The sequence below is a fragment of the Anabrus simplex genome, chromosome 2, assembly GCF_040414725.1.
Source record: "Anabrus simplex isolate iqAnaSimp1 chromosome 2, ASM4041472v1, whole genome shotgun sequence".
Classification (NCBI taxonomy): domain Eukaryota; kingdom Metazoa; phylum Arthropoda; class Insecta; order Orthoptera; family Tettigoniidae; genus Anabrus; species Anabrus simplex.
The window spans coordinates 1,109,164,021-1,109,180,112 of NC_090266.1; the positions used below are offsets into that span (position 1 = coordinate 1,109,164,021).

Sequence of the window (16,092 nt, forward strand, 5' to 3'; positions counted from 1 at the left end):
CCGAATACTGGATACTGACCGTACCTAAGGGACTGCAGCTATCGAACTCGGTGTCAATGAATACTACGCGAAGTGGACCGTAAATTCACTCTTTTTTTAATTAACAGTCCTCTTTTCGAATGAATCACGTTACGTAACATCCAACTGCAAACAGACCTCTTCAGGGTCTAATAAACATCCACTCTTTGGAAATTAGTAGGTATGTGCCGATACTATGTTGACCGTAAGAATAAAACATACTGCCTGAGATGTGAGCCAGGTTCTGTACAGCCTAGTTTCATAACGATGCAGGTGCATGCTTTTTCCGCCTTAGCTAAGGTACGGCGTAACCGTCAGTACTAGTGTTGGCTACTGAATGCATGATTCGAAGCAGTGTATCGATTCATTCAAGTGTCCGAGTGAATCGATTCACAGGAACGGCGAGCTCACGGCACACGATTCAGCTTACTCCCAGCGGACAGTGCTGAGTGGCGCACTCACTGGACGTTGGCGGGGAGCCGAGCTTCCGCTGCAACGAGACAGTGAATCATGGCACATCTAAAGAATCGTGAAGGAGCGCGGCTCAGTGAGACACATGATACACACGGCTCCTTATCGGCTCACTGGACACGCGGAGAGCCGAGCTTCCGCTGCAGCGAGACAGTGAATCATGGCACATCGAAGGAATCGTGAACGAGCGCGGCTCAGTGAGACACATGATACACACGGCTCCTTATCGGCTCACTGGACACGCGGAGAGCCGAGCTTCCGCTGCAGCTAGACATACAGTGAGCCATGGCACACGGAAAGAATCGTGAACGAGCCGGCTCAGTGAGACACAAGATACGCACGGCTCCTTATCGGCTCACTGCAGCGAGACATACAGTGAGCCATGCTACACTGAAAGAATCGTATGCTATAATGAACTCTCGAGCTCAGCTCATTTGAAAATAATACCCATTTGCATTCACTGTCCTCTTCTTACAGGGAGGTTTAAATAATAGATGGATTTATTTGCAGTGTTAAAAAGTTAGTCACAACATAGTTCTGAAGTAGCTAGTAAGTAGGTAGGCTATTAGGTTATACTATTTATTAGTTTAATGAATCTTAGTATTATAACTTAGTTGACATTTGACAATTAAACTCGACTCTAGCCTGCCCTATGACTATGAGTCATGCTCATGACCACTCAAAAGTACCTCTTTTATATTGGGAAGAACGGCTCAGTATTCTCTCAGTTCATATGTCATATCGTTGCACAAGACTTCAATCATATGTGGACAGACGCAGTAACAGAATGTTGAATCAGAAAACCAGCGGGCTACTGTGCATCTCGGGTAGCCTATACAAAATATGACGATTAAAAAATCCTCAGCTGATAGAAAAATACATATTTTCAAAAATGACTGAGCGAGTTGTCGTGCGGTTAATATCGCGTGGCTATGCGCTTGCATTCGGAAGATGGTGGGTTCGAATCCCACCGTCGGCAGCCGTTAAGATGGTTGTCCGTAGTTTCCCCATTTTCACACCAGGAAATGCTGGGACTGTACCTTAATTCAGGCCATGGCTGCTACCTTCCTAATCCTAACCTTTCCCACCCTGCGTCGCCGGAAACCTTCGATGTATTAGAGTAACTAGCATTTTTCTAAGAAAGGAGTTCATAGTATGAAGACCAGATGGCAGCTGCGAGCACTGAATGCTGTTGCTGCTGTCCTACCAGCACTTACTACACAGATGCAGTAGGAGTGGTGACCAATGAGCCGTGAATCGGATCACTGTATCGATTCAGTAACGTGAACGGAATCAAATGAATCGATTCAGTAAAATGAATCGAATGTCCCATCACTAGTCAGTACGAAGTTCGCAGGCTGTGTTGTACCTGTTGATAGGCATCATATACTGTACGCTTCCTTTTCCGACTTAAGTGTATAAGCAATTCAGTGAACAACTATAACTGATGTATGCACAGGAGGCTTATACATGGTTTATAAGTAACAAATTGCGCATAAATGGCGTATAAACCTGGTATGAAAATTATACACCGTTTATTATTAAAATTGTTTAAAGTCTAGCTGTCATGTACTTATGATTTGTCCGGCTCCTTGGCTGAATGGTCAGCGCAAAGCTCGTCGGTTCAGAGGGCCCCGGGTTCGATTCCCGGCCTAGTCGGAGATTTTAATCTTAAATGGTTAATTCCCTTGGCTCGGGGAATGGGTGTTCGTGCTGTCTCCAACATCCCTGCACTCACGCACCACACTTAACACTCTCCTCCATCACAATAAAACGCAGTTACCTACACATAGCAGATGAAACCCACCCTCATCGGAGGGTCTGCCTTACAAGGGCTGCACTCGGCTAGAAATTGTCACACGAAATTTAAGAAAATAAAAATTTAAATCGATTTTCTTTCTTCTTCCTCTTCTTCTTCATCTGTTTACCTCCAGGGTCGGTTTCTCCCTCGGACTCAGCGAGGGATCGATCCCACCTCTGCCGCCTCAAGGACAGTGTCCTGGAGCTTCAGGCAGTGGGTCGGGGGATACAACTGGAGAGGATGACCAGCACTTCGCCCAGGTTGTCTCACCTGCTATGCTCAACAGGGGCCTTAGCTTCCAGCTAGTTCCTCCGCCCGGTCTCGTGCATTTAGGACAGTTGGAAAATGTACGTCTTAATAAATGCTCTTCATAAAACCTTTGTAAACATACTAACGTCCACCTCTGTGGTATAGTGGTTAGTGTGATTTGCTGTCACCCCAGGCATTCGAGGGTAACTAATAGGACAAGGTAAACCATACCTAGCATATGTTGTGACATGTATTTCTGTACCAACTAACAAAATATCTATACCCATCTATAACCATATCCCTTATATTCTATATCATGTGATTCAGCCGCCCCTTCCAATGTAGTTTTATGCAACCCAACCAACGTGCGAAATAGTTCATCATCATCATCATCATCTGTTTACCCTCGAGGTTTGGTTTTTCCCTCGGACTCAGCGAGGGATCCCACCTCTACCGCCTCAAGGGCAGTGTCCTGGAGCTTCAGACTCTTGGTCGGGGGATACAACTGGGGAGAATGACCAGTACCTCGCCCAGGCGGCCTCACCTGCTATGCTGAACAGGGGCCTTGTGGAGGGATGGGAAGATCGGATGGGACAGGCAAGGAAGAGGGAAGGAAGCGGCCGTGGCCTTAAGTTAGGTACCATCCCGGCATTCGCCTGGAGGAGAAGTGGGAAACCACGGAAAACCACTTCCAGGATGGCTGAGGTGGGAATCGAACCCACCTCTACTCAGTTGACCTCCCGAGGATGAGTGGATCCCGTTCCAGCCCTCGTACCACTTTTCAAATTTCGTGGCAGAGCCGGGAATCGAACCCGGACCTCCGGGGGTGGCAGCTAATCACGCTAACCACTACACCACAGAGGCGGACTCGCAAAACATGACGCCTTGAAATCATGTAGCGACATCCTTTGACCATGTAACTATGTTAATATATCGTGCCTCGTGACCGCGTTTAACGAAGAGTGGAATCTATGTTTAAATCTAAGTAACAGTGCAGTAATTCATATCTTGAACACTGTACCGGACAGCATATGTACTCTATTCTCGTCGTACTACAACCACGTTTCCAGCAGCGTAGCGTAGCATATGTGGTTAGGCGTTCTGCTAGCAATCGACGGAATGTTCCTGCTTCGTTCAAATATTTTTGCTTTGGTATGATATTTGAATACGTAAACACAGGTTCACGTTTGCCACATTCAAAGAGTAGAACGACGCTGTTATTCAGTTTGTGGCCTGGGCATACTCCGCTGGTTAGTATCTCAATGTAATCTCTACTGCCATTCGGCATGTTTTCCACAGAAGAATGCATTGACATACTCCTCATTTATGGGGAACTAAGACAAAACGCATGCGAGGCACTACGTCTCTCCCAGGAACGGTATCCCGACAAGCGACATCCGGCTACTACGTCGTTCCGCCGTATTGAAAGACGCCAAATGACAACAGGCGTGATTTCCAAGCAGCCACCAGTCCGCGATAAGCCCGTTACGTCGGGTGAAACAGGAGAGGCCGTTCTGGAGGCAGCTCGTAATAATCCACATATCAGTACAAAGGCGACTGTACAGCAGGTGAACACCAGCCAGCCGTCCGTCTGCCGAATAGTGCATGAACATAAATTTCACCTATACCATCTTGAGCTGCACAATGAGCTCCATGGGTGGGATTTCGAATCTCAAATGGAGTTATGTCGGTGGCTATTGGGTAGGCGGGGCTATGATGCAGCATTCGTCTCACACATCTTGTTCTCGGAGGAATCGCGCTTCCACAATAATGGCAACGTCAATCGCCACAATATGCACTATTGGAGTCCGGGCAATCCTCACTGGATGCGACAGGCGGCCCATTAAGTACAATGGTATGTGAGTGTGTGGTGTGGAATCTTGGGTTACAACAGGATGGATCTCCACCACATTCAACTTTTCCCGTTCGTAACCATCTGAATGAAGAACTCCCAGGGAAATAGACAGGACGAGCAGGCCCTGTTTCTTGGCCCGCCAGATCACCGGAATGAAAGTCAGTAGACTTCTTCTTATGGGGGCATTTGAAGAACGTCGTTTAAAATCAAGCGCCGGAAAACCCCGACCAACTCCGGCAACTCATCACGGACGCCTGCCGAATAATTACACCTGGAATGCTTCACCGCACAAGACGATCTATTGGACACCGGGACCGAATGTTCATAAACCAAAACGGTCATCTCATCGTGGATTTGCTGCGATAATCGGCCCTTCTTAGGGCCACAAACACATTCATTCACACACAATTTGCATGAAAGCGGGTATTGAACTTACATTACGTGCGTTACGTATTAAACAAATATTTCGAATATATGGAATCTTCGGCTCGGACTCGAACCTCCCACCTCACATGTAAGCCGCGCATTTTCAAACTACGCTAGGGTTCCGTACGGCACCCTGCGAAGCTTATAGCATGTATTAGGTTTACTGTGGTCACAATGTCAATGTAGTGTTTCGGCAGCGTGTCAGGTTCATAGATCTAGAAGGATCGCGCATGCCTTGCAGTGTTTAATACGAGCATAATATTACGGCGTCCTATCATGGTGAGGTGGTAAATACCGAGATATCCGGTTGTGTTGACTGACCATACCGGTGAGGGAGATGTTTTCAGGACGGAATTAATATTTCAGGTTGCATAAAACTACATTGGAAGGGGTGGCTGAATCACAATGAATGTATGTGTGTATGTATATTTCTGCGCCGCATTATTTGTATAAAATGTTACTTCTTTATAGCTCATCACATGACCATTATTACAATAAATTTATCTTATTTATTCTAAACCATATTATTACATTTTTTACTCAAACTATTTATTCTTGCGTTCATTTCACTTGTATTCGGAATATACAAAAAGCTGCAGTTATTTTGGGAAGGTAATAACAGATGAAGACAAGGGCGTATCCCAAGGTGCCGTGGGAGGAGTTCCAAGGAGTACAGACACCCCAGGAGTTTTAAAGAATGCACGTTTATTAAGCATTTTATATTTAATTCATATTATTATTAGCTTCCGGAATCCGCACGAATCCACCACTCTAACTTGGATCCAAGGACACTCATTTTCTTATTAGGTATTCTATACCACCTAAACTCTCTGGAAGTTTGAGCACCCACCAAATTAAAATTCTCGATGAAGACCTACCTTAATCACCCCTTCCACCAAACTGAAATTCTGGCTACACTACTGGTTGAGTAAACCTCAGATATATCTCACTGACCTCTTAATCGCTGTACTGTGAAACTCCTCCTCCTCCACCTTCTCACAAACTCAGTAGCGTAAGTGCTCCTCAACCTCCTCATGGAAGGAGTAGGGTACGACCTCCTCCTCCTCCTCCTCCACATAGACCTACTAGCGTATGACCTCCTCCTCATGGATATAGTAGTGTACGTATGACCTCCTCATCCTCCTCATCCTCATAAAGTAACTTAGTATTTATTTCTGTAAACAAATTAAGTATAATAATAATAATAATAATAATAATAATAATAATAATAATAATAATAATAATAATAATAATAATTTCGTGCGGCTATTTCTAGCCGAGTGCAGCCCTTGTAAGGCAGACCCTCCGATGAGGGTGGGCGGCATCTGCCATATGTAGGTACGTGTTATTGTGGTGGAGGATAGTGTTATGTGTGGTGTGTGAGTTGCAGGGATGTTGGGGACAGCACAAACACCCAGCCCCCGGGCCATTGGAAGTAACCAAAGAAGATTAAAATCCCCGACCCGGCACCCTCTGAACCGAAGGCCAGTATGTTGACCATTCAGCCAACTAGTCGGACAGTAATCCTCAGATATACCTCTCTGACCTCTTAACATACTCAAAGCCAGAATCTTTGAGTTATGAGAGAGAGATATGAAGCTAAAACTACCATCTTAGGATGAACAAAAATTATGTATAGCCTATGCGACAGCGTTTTATTCCTAACCATTATATCGCCAGTTTTATTACATTCTGTTCCACTATTTTTCTCACAACTCAGCAAAATGTTAAATCCACGATTATCTCTGTTACGAAAAAACATGTTAAGACAAAAACGATTAGAAATTGCATTTTCTACTACTTTCCTTATGTAGTATTTTTTCGGTAGAACGGCTACTAACGCGATTCTCATCATCATCATCATCATCATCTGTTTACCCTCCAGGGTCGGCTTTTCCCTCGGACACAGCGAGGGATCCCACCTCTACCGCCTCAAGGGCAGTGTCCTGGAGCTTCAGACTCTTGGTCGGGGATACAACTGGGGAGAATGACCAGTACCTCGCCCAGGCGGCCTCACCTGCTACGCTGAACAGGGGCCTCGTGGGGGGATGGGAAGATTGGAAGGGATAGGCAAGGAAGAGGGAAGGAAGCGGCCGTGGCCTTATGTTAGGTACCATCCCGGCATTCGCCTGGAGGAGAAGTGGGAAACCACGGAAAACCACTTCCAGGATGGCTGAGGTGGGAATCGAACTCACCGCTACCCAGTTGACCTCCCGAGGCTGAGTGGACCCCGTTCCAGCCCTCGTACCACTTTTCAAATTTCGTGGCAGAGCCGGGAATCGAACCCGGGCCTCCGGGGGTGGCAGCTAATCACGCTAACCACTACACCACAGAGGCGGACACTAACGCGATTCTACGAGAATCAAATTTTAGTCTTTCCCCCTAAACTACCATTTCAACTAGCATGAACAAAGTTATTTACTGTCTATAAGATAGCAGCTTATTCCTAACCTTTACATTGCGAGTTTTATTATATTCTGTTCAACTATGTTCTTGCAACTCTGTTAAGGTCTAAATACATGATTATCTCTGTTGGGCTGATACCATGCAATTTTTCAACACTCAAATAGCTAGAGTTTTGTCGCCTGAGCCATAGTCTGTTAGGCTGGCTACTATGGATTTTTCGGACTCAAAATGCTAGCGCTCTGAGCTGAGAAATAAGGCAGGAAATGTAATGATTGTGTGTTAATGCCTGGATTCAAATCTAAACCATGATATAAAGCAAAGCAAAGCAATCTCCGTACAGGCCATGAAGGCTCTTGTAGTGGCAACCCGTAACCTCAGCACTTGGTCAGACAGAGTGGTTGGCTCTACACCCGGCCGTATTTGCCCCAAGGAATTAACCTGGTACTCATTTGTGGTGTAGGCTGAGTTAACCGCAGGTCAATGTACACTTCCGGAAATTTTTTGACTTTCTGACGGGGAATCGAACCCACGTGCTTTCGGATGAATCGAGCACATCTTTACCGCCTCGGCCAGGCAACCCCTTTGCTATAAAGTAACGTTGCTGAAAATGTTTCATCGGTCGGATTAGGGAGTTCAGCCTTAAGCAGACCCCTTTCCCTTCCAACTATTATAGCTCTCAAAAATTATTCACAATGACCACATTATTGCATTTCAACTCCGCTACTACACGGCTTAAGTAGAAATTCCAGGCTAAATGTAAAAACAATTAACTTGGTATTTTCCATCTCACAAATTCTTCGCTAGCTGCTTGTAGAGACAGTTTTGCCAGGGGCGGCCGTACCTTATCTGTTGAAGTGCTGCAGCACATTGCCTATTGGGAAAATTAAATTAGTTTAAAAATATTATGTACAATCAAATACTGTACAGTGCATTGAAAAAGACGTCAGCCAAAGAATAGGACATTATTCAACTCCCCTCACAACCAGGTAACTACTGATGCGCTCCACGCCGGGTACTGTGCGATCACAGTTCACAGAAACCAGGAACTCTGCCTTTTGCACATGCTTGCCGAACTTTTCCGATACAAAGAGAATGTGTTCCGATCGGTTCCGACAGGCTGTGGAAACAACAGCCAAGACATCACTTCACAGCGATTCTTCGTTCGACCACACACAGGCAGCACTTGCACTAGGCACCCTTGCATTACGAACAATATGAGAACGTGGCAGCTGGCACCTCTTGACTCAGCGGTAGTATTTAACAGAGGATCGCTCAAAGCAAACGGGAAAACGAAATACTATAGAGCTGTTCGCGCCAGGTCTTTTAATACCAAATAGGATAGAATACTACCAACTTGCCTATTCCATAGTCACATTTGTAAATCGATGAACTATAAAAATTGTACTTTTTATGTTGTCAAAATAAGGACATGATATTGTGATTTTCTTTAATTAATATGTCTAGTTTATAAATAACACTATAAAAACATAACATATAATTTTGCATTACGACGTTGCTGCTTTGATTTCGATGATGTTGGTAACATTGGGAAGTTCTGTTTTTGCGCGCTCACACCAAGTGTTTGAGATCGTGAATATTTTGCCATTGCATGTGTTATTGTGTGTTTAATTATATAGTTTTATAGTTTTTTTATGAGGAATGTGTATATGTGTTGGGGTTGTTTGCGTGTTTGTTCAATGTGGAAAACTCAATGGAGAGCCTCTTGAAAACCATATACCGGTATGTTTCTAAATATTTTTAGTTTTTGGAGTGGGGATGGGTTACAGCACACAACTGATTTTCTGCACCAGCCGTCACTGAGTTTTGCTGAAAAAGGTCACGACTTGGCATTATACAGCTTCTCAACACTCAAAAGCTTCTGACACCTGAGCTATTCAGCGTATTAGGCTGATGATCATGCAGTTGTTCTAGGCTCAAACGGCTAGCGCTTTGACGCCTGAGCTACTCAGTCGTTTGGACTGATGACTGTGCAGTTTTTCATTATTCAAAAGGCTAGCGCTCTGCCGCCTGAGCTACCCAGCGTATTGAGCTGATGGTCGTGCAGTTTTCAAGAGGCTTACCCCTCAGCTATACCGGTTTTTAAACTCAGAAGGTGGATTGATGTTTGTACTGTATTCAATATTAGATAATACGAAACAATCAACTTTGTATTTCCTGCCTCAGCAAATTCATTCATGGTTAATGAGCCGCTAGTAGTGTGAATTCATTTCCTGAGAACACAATCTCACACCTACCGTGCCTCACTCAGCCTTATCACCTGCAAATGATGTTATTAAGTGCACCATTTTAATATCTGTTAACAGTTCCAGATTCACTTGCGTGTATGCTGCGTAGCTAATAGCTTAAGATAGTTCATGAGTCAAACATCCACAGCCCCCTACACTTGTAGTGCAGACTGCTTTTTCCGGTTCTGAAAACGAGCATTTCATCTCTAATTGATGTAAACATTGCGGTAGGCATTTAAAAGTTACTAGGGTTAAAATCTATAAGCTCGGAAAGTTTAAATAAAAACTTCAGTGTTCCGGACACTAAAAACCAACAGCGCGTTACGCATCACAGCACAGACACCATCTTGTTGAGAATTCCCAAGTTCAGCCCCAAGTCCCTAAGATCACTTTCCAACGTTACACCCCTATGAGCAAAGCATACATATTAGGCCTTACATCGTCCCTATAGTCCCATTAGTAAAATGTGTAGCCGCTATCTTGCTAAGAATTCAAAATCCAGGTCCGAGTTCCTAAGGTCACCTTCCAACGTTATACCCATATGAGTGAAGCATAAGTATTAAGCCTTACACCACCCTCCTAGTCCCATTAGTACAATGTGTAGCCGCCATCTTGTTCAGAATTCCAATCTAAGCTCCGAGACCCTGAAGTAGCCCTTCAAAGTCACGCCCTTGTAAGTAAACCATACGTGCTAAGCTTACACCACCTCCCTAGTCCCACAAGTAAGATATGTAGCTGCCATCTTGTATAGAATTCCATGCTCGGCTCCGAGACTCTAAGGTTTGCCTCTAGAATTACGCCTAAGCCAGCACTCTTAACCACGCATGCTTAACACGTGGTTAGCGTGACATTAAGCCATGTAAGGTTAACACGTGTTCGACATAACGTTATGCCTGCACTCTTAGCCATGTAAAGTTAACGTATGGTCAGCGTAACGTTAACCTGAACTCTTAGCCATGTAAAGTTAACGCATGGTCAGCGTGACGTTATGCCTGCACTCTTTTTCAGTTTTGCCCCGGTATCGGTCTTAGATGCTGTTGGGTTATGCTTGCACTCTTATGCGGTTGGCCTGGGATGTTAGGTTAGGTTAACGCGTGGTCAGCGTAACGTTAATCCTGCACTCTTATCCAGATAGCCTGGGTATCGAACTTAGAGTCTCTTAGGTTTAGCTTACACTCTTATGCAGTTAGCCCGAGTGTTAAACTTTGAGTCTGTTAGGTTAAGTTTGTTCTCTTGGGCATCGAACTTTGGTCTGTAAATTTAACGCCCTTGTAAGGTTAAGCCTGGGATCGAACGCGGGGCCTGTGAGGTTAAGCCTGCATACGTAGCCAGCCGCCCTACTTTTCAATTCGCCCACCAAGTGAAGACATGTGAGGTGAAGCATGCACACTTAGCACAGTTCGTGCGGTGGAGGCATCTCCCAGGGACAAGGCACTGTGGCGGCTGCTGAACTGTCTAATTTTTTTTTTTTTTTTGCTATTTGCTTTACGTCGCACCGACACAGATATGTCTTACGGCGACGATGGGATAGGAAAGGCCTAGGAATTGGAAGGAAGCGGCCGTGGCCTTAATTAAGGTACAGCCCCAGCATTTGCCTGGTGTTAAAATGGGAAACCACGGAAAACCATCTTCAGGGCTGCCGACAGTGGGAGTCGAACCCACTATCTCCCGATTACTGGATACTGGCCGCACTTAAGCGACTGCAGCTATCGGAACTGTCTAATTTAACCTGGTGAAGTGAAAATAGGAAACCACAGAAAAACCATTCTCAGGTTTGAACTCAGCCATTTCCCGAATACAGAACTTGGCTCCATACCCGTAGCACGTTAACACCCGGCCATTCCACTCGGTAATAATAATAATAATAATAATAATAATAATAATAATAATAATAATAATAATAATAATAATAATAATAAAAACAGGATTTAATGTAATTTTTATATTATCTTAGGTTGACCGTACAGTTATTAGAAATGGTGTTTACTTATGTCATATTTCTCTGCAGGTAATCCGGATGTTAACAATCGCCTTCTGTTCAGAAGGACGCGGGCTCGATTCCCAACCAGGCGTTTGTAATCCTCATTTGCACACAAGTTATCACACTACTAGCCACGACAGAAATATTTCTCCCCGTAGGGAAGGGCATCCAGCCGTGAAACCATACTTATTCCAGATAACTGGGAAGAATGTCGGGAAAGAGGAGAGCAGAGGTGATATTCCCCCTTAAGTTTAAAACTGAAATATGAAAACAAAGCAAAGTAATCTCCTTTGAGTAGTGGAGGGTAGCACTAGAGTGGTTAGCCGCCTTTCAACTAACCTGGTTTCATTCCTAGAGTAGGCTGAGTGATGTGTCACTCCAGAAGTGAAAATCACGTTCCTTATATTTTTCGACTTCTCAACGACGATTTGAACCCGCGTCCTTTGAGGGAACCCAGCACGCTAGGCAGCCTCTTCAATATGGGCTACTTATGGTTAAATCTGTACAAAAATCAATCAGCAGTGATAAGATTCGTTATTTATAATTGCTAGTTGCTTTACGTCGCACTGACACAGATAGGTCTTATGGCGACGATGGGACAGGAAAGGGCTAGGAGTGGGAAGGAAGCGGCCGTGGCCTTAATTAAGGTACAGCCCCGACATTTGCCTGGTGTGAAAATGGGAAACCACGGAAAACCATCTTCAGGGCTGCCGACAGTGGGGTTCGAACCTAGTGTCTCCCGAATACTGGATACTGGCCGCACTTAAGCGACTGCAGCTATCGAGCTCGGTGATAAGATTCGAAGGCTATGAAAAAGATGCTGCAATCCAGAAAGGAGTGAGGCAAGGCTGGAGTTTGTCGCCTGTCCTTTTCAATGTTTATACAGAACAGGCGGTAATGGAAATCAAAGATGAATTTGATCACAATCCAAGGAGAGGAAATGATTTGCCGATGATACTGTTATTTCATCTACGTCTCCAGAAGATCTGTGGAAATTGCTTAAGTGATGTGGACACAACCTTGGGACAGGTGTGCAAAATGAAGTCCAATGAAGAGAGGTGAAATGAAGTCTTTAAGGAAGTAGGTGAATATTGTTACTCGGGTAGTAAAATAACTGACGATGGCAGAAGTAAAGAGAACACAAAATGCAGACTAGCAGAAAGAAGGAAGGCTTCTCCCTAGAAAACAAATTTATTCACTTCGAGCCAGAACATAGCCACAGTGGGTGGGGAGGGGGTGAGGGGTTACTGAAGGTTAGAAACCGCCCACCCCCCATGGAACTTTTATAAACAAAAAAAAATAGAAACTGACAATAAACAATAAACAAAATAAATATTCACAGAAGACATGACTGTAAAATCAACAGACGTGCTGAATCTATTTTCTAAGAAGCCTCGAGAGTTAGACTAGATTGTAAACTGAACATACCGTTACCGAGCTCGATAGCTGCAGTTGCTTAAGTGCGGCCAGTATCCAGTATTCGGGAGATAGCAGGTTCGAACCCCACTGTCGTCAGCCCTGAAAATGGTGGGGCTGTACCTTAATTAAGGCCACGGCCGCTTCCTTCCCACTCCTAGCCCTTCCCTGTCCCATCGTCGCCATAAGACCTATCTGTGGCGGTGCGACGTAAAGCAAAAAAAAAAAAAAAAAAAAAAAAAAAAAAAAACCATACCGTTCACTGTAAAACCGTTGACCTTGATCATTATTGTTCTTCTTCTGTAAGATCGTGTCCCGCACTGCAGCCTGAATATCGACATAATCCACTTGCATCAGTGTCATTATAATGACAATCATGCATACGCACACGTACCCTCACTGAGGTCTATCATCAATTTCAAACTATAACCCCATCCCCCCCCCTCCCATCGCAATCGGCCAATCCTGCCACAAATGCTTTGATATAGGATTTTTTTTTCTATTTGCTTTACGTCGCACCGACACAGATAGGTCTTATGGCGACGATGGGACAGGAAAGGCCTAGGATTGGGAAGAAAGTGGCCGTGGCCTTAATTAAGGTACAGCCCCAGCATTTTCCTGTTGTGAAAATGGTAAACCACGGAAAACCATCTTCAGGGCTCCGACAGTGGGGTTTCGAACCCACTATCTCCCGTATGCGAGCTTACAGCTGCGCGCTCCTAACCGCACGGCCAACTCGGATATAGGAATTAGAAAGACGTTTTTGAAGACTTCCATCTGGAACGTGGCATTGTAGGGAACTGAAACACGGGCGGCAACTATTTATTTTATTCGCAGGTTGCTGAGCGTCGCACCGACACAGTTAGGTAATAATAATAATAATAATAATAATAATAATAATAATATTAATAATAAACCAAACCAAACCAAACCCCATGGCGCAACAGCCCCGAAGGGCCATGTCCTACCAAACGACCGCTGCTCAGCCGAAGGCCTGCAGATTACGAGGTGTCGTGTGGTCAGCACGACTTATCCTCTTGGCCGTTATTCTTGGCTTTCTAGACCTAATAATAATAATAATAATAATAATAATAATAATAATAATAATAATAATAATAATAATAATGGGATGTAATGTAATGTTTATGTTAACTTTGATTGACCGCACAGTTATTTGAAATGATGTTTACTTGTATCATATTGCTCTGGAGGTAATCTGAATGTTAACAATGGCCTTCTGTTCAGAAGGACGCGGGCTCGATTCCCAACCAGGTGTTGGGCGACAGGCGTATAGCGTATAGTGACGGTGAGATAGTAAAGGGCTAGGAGTGGGAAGGTAGTGACCGTGGTATTAAGATACAGCCCCAGCATTTGCCTGGTGTGAAAATGGGAAATGACCGTAAACCATCTTCAGGGCTGCCGACAGTGGGTTTCGAACCCACTATATCCCGCATACTGGATACTGGCCGCTCTTAAGCGACTGCAGCTATCGAGCTCAGTGGGCGACAACTAGCTCAGAAAGAAAGAGAATATAAATGTTTGAAATGTGGTGTTACAGAAGAATGCTGAAGGTAAAATGGCTAGAGCGGATCACGAATGAAGAGATACTGAATCGAATTGGTGAGAGGAGAATAATTTGGTAAAATTTAACCAGAAGAAGTGATAGAATGATAGGACACATGACTTGTGCAATTGGTTTTTGAGGAAATTGTAGGCGATAAAAGCGGCAAGGGTAGACCGAGGTTAGCACAGGATAGGGTGGCATGGAGAGCTGCATCAAACCAGTCTATCGATTGATGATCCATACAACAACAACATGGTTACATAAAGAAGTAATTATTGCGCTACACTTGCACGTATCACTTGCACTCGATGCCGGACGTTTCGTTTGCCATTCTTTGATCGCGCAGAAGTTGAACTCATTAACATCCAACTAGTCGATTCAAAGCTCTCAAAATCTGTCGATTATATGGTTACGAAATTCATAACATCTGGTACGTTACTTCCTCCCGATATTTGGGCTTCAAAAACACGTAGCCCTGTTTCATAGAAATTTCTCACTTAAATTTCAACAGTGCACACCCACGTATTTACAATTTTGCAGACGCTGTCATCAGACACAAACGAATACATATATTAAACCGAATCACATAGACAATACTTTTAGAATCACTCTAAAATATAAAATATCACCAAAAATAACTGATTTTTGAACATACTGGGAAATATTAGTGCACTACATTTCTTCAAAGGCATTGTTAATTATTAATATTCTATGCCAATTATTTGAAACACTTTGACGAGTACCAAGTTAGTAGTACGTTTATTTTAAAAAGTAATTTTAAACATTCCCGCTCATAGACTACTGCATAGAGGCGCGGAGAGCGAACTAGGCTGTGGAACTCACCCTGTAACTTCACTCCGTGATGCAGACTGACTGAAGTTCTTAGCCAGCCGTACGTACGTTATATCCCGCCTCCTACTTCCTGTACATTCGGTAGCGTATTGCTTGAATGGTTGGTTGGAGCGCCATCGCTTGACGTCAAATAAGCGTAAAACCTTGACGAAAGTGGAAATGGAGAACATGACGAGGAAGCGACTGGCACGGCAACATCTCGACATCCAACACGTAGCAAACGTTCAACCTTAACCAAACACGTGTCGTAGGTCAGTAAGCGGTTGATGACCGATCAAACTGTAATGATGTTCATGAACTCTTATAATAACCCTACCACTTTCCACTCCGATACAAAGAGTAAAATCTGCAATAATAATAATAATAATAATAATAATAATAATAATAATAATAATAATAATAATAATAATAATAATAATAATAATAGAGAAGGCCTGCCTCTGTAGATAAATGGTGGACGTTTTGACCTTTACCTCAGAGGGTCCCTGGTTCGATTCCTGGCCTTCTCTTGAATTTTTGCCGCGTATGATTAGCTCCCCGGACTCGGGGACTGGGTGATTGTGTCTGTCTCAGTATACACCTTAATCTACACACAGCACGTTACACTACGAACCGTCACTGAAATTTGCAATAGTGAATGCATCCCTACACACAGGACTGGCGTCAGGAGGACATCCACCTGTAAACGAGGGTCAAGTCTACATGGTCCATCCATCAGGATAAGGGAAAATCTAGATGAAGCTAAAAGTTAAAGTAATCGATACACAGTACCTCCCGAATGGGCTGCGAATGGGCTGCTGCCCAGTA

The 16,092-nt window shown here is 44.1% G+C and overlaps 1 protein-coding gene across 1 annotated transcript in view; it reads right to left on the minus strand.

The window, feature by feature from the left end:
- Positions 1-15,343, minus strand: part of LOC136863317 (neprilysin-11) — a 269,715-nt gene extending 254,372 nt beyond the window's left edge. Inside the window, exon 1 of the mRNA XM_067139702.2 lies at positions 15,277-15,343. The gene's annotated coding sequence lies outside the window, so the exon portion shown is untranslated. The remainder of the gene's footprint in view (positions 1-15,276) is intronic.
- Positions 15,344-16,092: the final 749 nt, after the last annotated feature.